This window comes from Alligator sinensis, unplaced genomic scaffold (genome assembly GCF_000455745.1).
Source record: "Alligator sinensis unplaced genomic scaffold, ASM45574v1 scaffold978_1, whole genome shotgun sequence".
Lineage (NCBI taxonomy): Eukaryota > Metazoa > Chordata > Crocodylia > Alligatoridae > Alligator > Alligator sinensis.
The window spans coordinates 1,870,879-1,878,337 of NW_005842220.1; the positions used below are offsets into that span (position 1 = coordinate 1,870,879).

General features: G+C 43.9%; 1 protein-coding gene across 1 annotated transcript in view; it reads left to right on the forward strand.

Annotated features, from left to right (window-relative positions):
• The window catches only part of IGF2BP3 (insulin like growth factor 2 mRNA binding protein 3), a 162,283-nt gene that overhangs the window by 114,426 nt on the left and 40,398 nt on the right, over nucleotides 1–7,459 (forward strand). The gene's annotated exons all lie outside the window — the stretch shown is intronic.

Consider the following 7,459-nt stretch of genomic DNA (forward strand, 5'->3'; position numbering starts at 1 on the left):
TGTCCCCCCCCCCCCCCCCCCCCGGTCGGCTGGGGAATGGGGGCTCTAGGAGAAACGCCACTGGCACTTCCAGGTTGGTGCAATTGGCCACAGAGGGGCGCACCTCAGTCACTGACTGGTTGCTGTCCCCCTGACTCAGGAAGCACCAGTCGCCTGTCTTTTATTATTGTTTTTGAAATAAAAAACCTGAATTTAGAATTGTTTTGATTGTTTACCATAAATTTGTATTGGAGACTAAAACCTTTTGAGCTTTGAGAAGAACTCTTGTCTTCCATCAGTGGCAATTGCCTTTGAAACAGGTGAAACTATGACCAACTTTTAGGGAGCAAAATCAGGGAGGCAGCTCCATGTACTCGGCAGACCTTCAAAATAGAAAGCTGTTTTCACCACTTCTGGTTTTGCTTATTTTGGCTGCCGTACTGTCCTGCTGGAGACAGGCTAAGAACCTTTGCCTCTGAAAGCTGTTTACTGAAGCTGCATCCATGTGGCACAGAGCGGGTTAATTTATTGCCCTGAGAATAGTGCAACGTTAATGCAGTTTATGCTACTTCTGGTTCAGGAGGCAGCCTCTAACTAACTTGCAGCCTGGAGTAGTATAGGTATAGGTGTATTTATACAGTGTGAAGTAGTCATTTTGCTTTCTCTCAGTAGACATAGCAGGACAAGCATAGGGTTTACCTTTTGTAGGGGCCGGGAGGAAGTTCTTGTTAAATGGTTCAGTACTGGCTACCCTACTCTTTACTAGGCAAACATACTGTTGGTAGTGGAGAAATTTATGGCTACTACTTCAGGACAGAGCCTTGCCATTTTAAGAACCCATGCAATTGCCAGGTTTCTGTTGCTCTGTCACTTCCATGATCAGGACCAGTGTGATGCTAATTAAGGATGAGTTTCTCAAATACAGAAGGGGAGCCTTCGATAACTCTGGGGCATACTCTGGAAGTTTGGAGTGGTCCTGGTTACTCTAAATGCTTTTACAGCATTTTTAAGAAAAAAACTTCTCATAGAGGTTGGGGGCCTGGTTTTCCCCAGAACTTCTAACCTTGTTTACTCATTTCCCTCAGAGGTGCATCCTTTCCTACTTTCTGTTAGTTTTGGTTAAATGTTTCCTTAAATTGGAAACTATTTTGTTGCTTAGAAAGGTAATGCCACTTTCGAATAAGTAAGTGCACTTGAAATGATTATGTGTATCATGTCAATGATGGGAGTTATTTTGGTTTCTTAAACTTTTAAATTGCCTACTTTATTTGTTTCCTTCAATCTTCAGTAGCTTAATGTCTCTTAATCCACAATTAGCATACTTGCATTTGTTTAATTGAATTTAAACTTCTACTTTCTGGATAGAAATTTTATCATGTACCAACTGGGCATGACAATAATATATATATATACACACACAATATATATGTATGCAACTGGGCATGCAATATGTGTGTGTGTGTGTGTACACACCCTCTCTCTCTCTCTCTCTCTCTCTCTCTCTCTCTCTCTCTCTCTCTCTCTGCCTTTTATCGTGGGTGGGGAATACCTTTTTCAAGTCACCTTGTATATTCCATTTTTGTATTTGGGCCCTCAGTAAACTAATTCTCTTTCTCTCCCAACTCCTTTAACCACTATAGTACTAAAGACCTAAGAGTGTCATACAGAGATTTTGTGCTTTTTTTACTTTGAAATTCCTGCCACCTTGTGGCTAACTAAAATCAGCAGTTGAAATGTACACTAACTTCTGATAGTACAGGTCCATATAACATTTGCACATAATTCAGCAAATATATATATTTTCTTCCCAGAATTTGAGTACTCCATGTGATATCCATTCATCCTCAAGTGTCTGCTGACTAGTATGTTCTAAACAAATATTGCATAGAACTTGTGCCATGACTGGTTTTTAGAGGTGTACCCCAGCTGTTGAAATTTTGTTTCTCCTTGAATTTGCTGTTTTTATTTTCTTATCTCCTTTTAAAACTTCCAACCTTTTCCCCAGATAACTTACTTTGAAATTCTGTCTTAATTATCTGAGGAATATGAATGTGTAGCCCAGAAAAAGAAACTGTTAAAATTGCATTTTGAATGTCATGTGAGAGAGCATGGCTTCAAGAATAAAATTAAAGAACTGAAAATACTGCATGGCAAGATGTTTCATTCATATTCTTGATCTGCCAACTCTGACTGAATTTCCTTACTTTCACATTGGTTTCTAACTTAGAATGGAGTGCAAAAAATGAAGTGAATCCCAACAGACGACAATAAACTTATATCTGATTCACTGGGACCAGGCTTCGTTTACGATGTGAAGTAGAAATAATTGAAAGCAGCTTTCATTTGAAGCAGAGAAAGTAGAGGCCAGCATAAGTTTTTGTGAAAGGAACTGAAACGATACAGATTAGATGAGACTGTTGAATGGTGAAGGATTGTGTGGAATATGTATCCCATACTCTAGCATAGTCCTCTGTGCTTGCATGAAATAGACACCTGTGAGCAGACTGGTGAAAAGGTGACTATTTGCTATGAATGTTCAATCATGGACTCATGGATTACAAAGGAAAATTTTCCTTCCCAATTGAAAAAGTGCTATCTCAGATATTAGTTTAATGTTTAAGAATTCAACCTTTCAGGATTAATAACAATTTTAAACTACTTGAAGCAAAGGCCATATTGTCATATGCCTTTCTACAGTATTTAATACAATGGTGTATGAGTGGGACACCCATATGTTACTGTAGTATAAATAATATAAAGCTAGCATCTAGTAGGGTTGTTTGATACATAGCTTACTGTGTACATAAAGTTGGCTGACTTCTCATCTTGGCCATCCACTGATGAGCAATGGTTACTGGTTAGCTTGTGTTTTAATAGCAGCATGTGCATTAGTATGTGTTGGTCAGTGTTATATAACAAGGTTGACATTATACTTTATAAAGAACTGTAAATCTGTTTAGTAGTAATATTTAAAAACATTATCATTAGCCTATTTTTTATTTGGTTTGAGCTTTAGAAATTAATTTTGGGGGCTGCTTTTTTATGTTATCAAAATATGGGAAAAAGTGGGAGCTGATTTGCATGTAGTTCTGAAAAAAGCTGGTGACCAAAGGAAAAACTTATTTCAAGTGAGACAAGAGTCTAGAACTTTAAAAAGAGCACGTAGCAGACTCGGGTCATCAAATTCAAGATAGTAGTAACAGTAGTAGATATGGTAGTGTTCTTTGCCTTTTACCCCCAGAAGGTTAATTGGATCAATAGCTCTCCATCTCCCTGGGCTCTTTGGAATTCTGTAGTAGACTCTCTTTTCCTGGTTGTTGTTTATGTAGGGCACTGGGGATTGCTGAGGAAGTAGAATGAACTAAGATATTAATTCTGCTAACAGTCACCCCATCACCTCCCTTCTTCCTACTGCTGCTGCCACCCGCCAAGTGCAGCCCTGGCCCAGCCCCAAGCCCACAGCGGCAGCCTGCTCTTGCCCCACACACTGATCCAGGGGGCACATGCCTCCCCTGGCAGTGCACACTGGTGGGAGCCACCCACCCCAGTTGGGCAGCACCTGCCCCAGCCCCACTCCCTCCCTCACTGCAGGGCCTCCGTCTGCCCCCCCTCATGCTCCTTCCCCCCCAGCAGACTTAGCAGCTGCACAAGCTGCCAGGCTGCATATTGGCATTCGGATTGGTATTGGCTGATATGGCTCGTTAATAATCAGCTGTTGGTACTGGACCCAAAAAATCTTAATCGTTGCACCCCTAGAAAATAGTCTGAGGATTTTAGCACACCTGCAACAGATGGGTGCAGACGTGTTCTTATGGTAGAATCCCCACATCAGTAATGTCCAGTGATGATTTTCTGTCAACACCTGACTCGGAAAAAGACTGTTCTTTTCAGCTGTAACTTGCACTACTGTGTAATCATTATCTTTGTCATCTCAAGACTGGATTGCTGAATTTCTCTCTGTGGGATACATATGAAGTCATCCCAGAAACTGAAGCTGACCTAGAATGCTACAGCTCTCCTACAGAACTGTCACTTCTTACCTGTATATTGATTTCAGAGGAGAGTTAAAGGTGTTGCTTTTGAATGCTGTGCGAGTCTCCAGATGTGTGGCTTGGGACCTGGTCCTCAGGTTGCCTCTAAGCAGTAGTGGCATCTGAGCCCATTCATATACAAGAGACGCTGCCAGTAGGTCATTTTATGCAAGTGCATTTCAGCTTGAGCTTCAATAACTTGTTTTCCCCCCCTTTCACTTCTTAGTCCAAAGTAGCCAAAATGTGTTAACCTTTAAGGCAATATAAGTGTGTCCCTGGATTTTGTAAAAGAATTCACTCCTCGAGGAAGTCATCAGCTAGTCTTCAAATACTAAAATTCCTCTCTCCTGTCCTGGACACTTGAAGGGGAGCCCCTTATTGCTCTGGCCTCTCCTTGTAGCAAATTGTCCTCTTCACAGCTTGCTTACTCTTCTGGGAGCTTTTAAAACTCCCACTGCGAACACCCCTGTTTACCAATGCTCCACAGCTGTGCTTATAAACAAAGCTGACTGTTCTTTTTTAAAGGGACAGACTGCCCTGTTATCAGCAGGCTTTTGGGAGGAAGGGTTATGTCAAGGGCTGATGTTTGTGAAGGAAAGAGGTATAGTTTGGATCTGTGGTTTATTGTGTCCAGGTGTTTGGTTTGAGAAAGATAAGTACCTGCTGGCTTTCATTTTTTTAATTGAATATATCATGAAGTCTTGGCTAAGCTATCTAGAGTTTGGCTTATATGTGCCTTTTTCATTATGTTTCTATAAACTGGTGTTTGCAAGTGTGACTGTCAGAAAGATCCATGAAGTATAGTTGTGTGCTAAAATATACTTAGACCATGGAGTACAACGTATAACACAAACTGTATTTTTTTATAATATCAGGTGTGCATATATATGCATTCTGTTTTCTCATACTTCCTTGATCATTGAGAATCTGGATTTTCCATTTGCTGCAGAAAACCACAGATTTTCTCCTTTAAAGGGGAAAACTGTGGGAAACTATGGGTATTCCCTTGCAGGCTGGCAGCCTTCCAGCCTGCAAGGAGCTGCTTGGGGCTGGGGGAAGCAGGGGAGGGTGATTGGGGACACCACGTGCCCAGCACATGTATGTGGTCAGAATGCAGCCAGGCTGTGTGATGGGAGCAGCCCTGGCAGCTGGATGTAGGTAAGTAGAGGGGGTGCTGGTTGGAGGGCCAGGGCTTAGGGACTGTCTGGGGCCTGGGGGGAAAGACGCATGTTTGTGGAGGCGATAGGTGTGTGAGGGCAGAGGGGCATGTGCCTGTTGAAGCTTAAGGAAAGGTGTCCAGGTGCTGGGGAGGCACCTGCCCCTGCAACGGGGGAAGGGAGAGGGAGGGCCCTTCAGGGGCAGCAGGGAGCTGTGTGGTTCAGCCAGCAGCACCAGGGCCGGTGCCCGTGTTTACAGGGGCAGGGTGGCTGGGAGATGCTGCCCAGTGGGGGCTGTGATCAGGCCATGTGGCACAGCATGGGAGCCCCAGCCCAAGGGGGAATGGGGGGTGCCACAGGCCTCCCCTCTTCCTTCCTTCAGCTCGCACCAAGGCCAAACTTGCTCTGCCACTGCACGCACAAGTTGGAGACCCTGCAGCCACCACGCTCCAGCTCAGTTGAGATGGGGCAGCTGGGGGAATACGGTGCTGTGGGTTGGGAGTAGGGGTATTTAGAACGTATTTTATTATAATGATTGTGGCACCAGTAGGCTTCCAAATTGCCATAAAACATTATGTTAAATTGATACCTATACATATATAGTGGCGTTTCATTTTGATTGCAGAAAAATGCAGATTTGGGGGTTTTAAATCAGAGAATTTAAAATTTTTAAATAGAAAAACCATGATTCTTGTGATCATGTAACATAATACTGCATGCTTTTGGGGGGCAGGGCTAGAGTTGCTATGGGAACCAATTATTGAAAATTCATAGTGGTGTGCAAAGTGCTCACTTAAATTTGTTTTTCTTAATGTTGAAAACTACACATGAAATTATTGGTATTTAAATGCACATAAATATAATATAAACTAACATATAAATCCTGCATGGTTTTTTCTAAACAAACCTGCATATTGGAAAATGATAAGTGTTGAATACATGGCCTAAAATGAGGAATGAGGTATTATCCTTAGTGCCTTTAGAGCACCAACGGATAAATGGTTAACCATAAAGGGGGAAGGTTCTGTATTTAAGAGCATTTTTAACCTAGGTAAACGTGAGAAGCAAAAATGAGGACAGACTCAGCCTCCTGCTAAACTGGCCCAAATACCACCTTATTCTCAATCCACACTATCCCAGCTCTTGGCTCCTCCCTCCCCTTTTGTCAGTACCCCTCAATGCTGACCTGTTAGAAGGAAAAGTGGGTGGGCACACTTTCAGGGAGACTGGTGAGAAGTCGGTAACAAGACCTGCAGGTGTCGATTTGAACAAAAGAGACCATTATGTACAAATATGATGCTCCTAATTTAATTTTTGTATTTATTTCACAGTTGGTTTAACTGGTGTTTAAGCCAGGGGGTTATATGACCAATATAATGTATGTATGGGAGAGGATGATGCCCATGTGATTCCTGTTTTGACAAGAACTTATGCTGTGAGATTCATACCTAATTGATCTTCCTTTCCACCCTTGAAGGTATCTGACAGAGATATATCTTTTTAAAGCTAAGCAGCATAGTAGATTAACTAGTAAGTAAAATAGGTAATAAAATGCTTCCTACTAATCATGTCATATGTCCGTTAGGCCTGTGCGAAGCACCAAGTATTCGCTTCGGATTCGTATTCAGCCAATTTGGAGGACAGTGATTCGATTCACAGATTCGAATCACTGTCCCAATTCGATTCGGCTGAATCTGATCCTAAAGATTTGGCACTGCTTTGGAGATTCAGCCATAGACTAAACAGGCAGCTGACACAGCTGCCTCCAGCTGGTAAGTTTCTTGGGGTTGGGGGAAGGGGGAGGGAAGAGGAGGGGGGAGGGATTGGAGCTGGGGCTGGGACAAGCTGCCCAGCCGGAGCAGGAAGGGGCGTTACTCAGGGAGAGGAGGGGGAGGTGTGGGATGCAGGCGCAACAGCACTGGGAGTGGGGACTCTGCCCTGCTGCCACTTGCCCAGCTGGGGCAGGGGGGTTAGGGTTCTCCCCCCTCCCAGTGCTGATGCGGGCACGGTGGAAGGCACTGGGAGCATGGGCTATGTCTTGCTGTCACTTGCTCCCTTCTGCCCAGAGCAGGCTGTGCCTGCCTTGCATCCCCACCCCACATTGGCTGGGCGAGTGGCAGCAGGGTGTAGCCCCTGCTCCCAGCACCTTCCACCGTGCCTGCATCAGTGCTGTGAGTGGGGATTCTGTGCTGCTGCCACTTTCCCAGCTGGTATGGAGGCCGGGTGCTGCCACTGCTTGCCCAGCCAGTGTGGGGGATGTGGGATGTGGATGCAGCAGCACTGGGAGGAGGG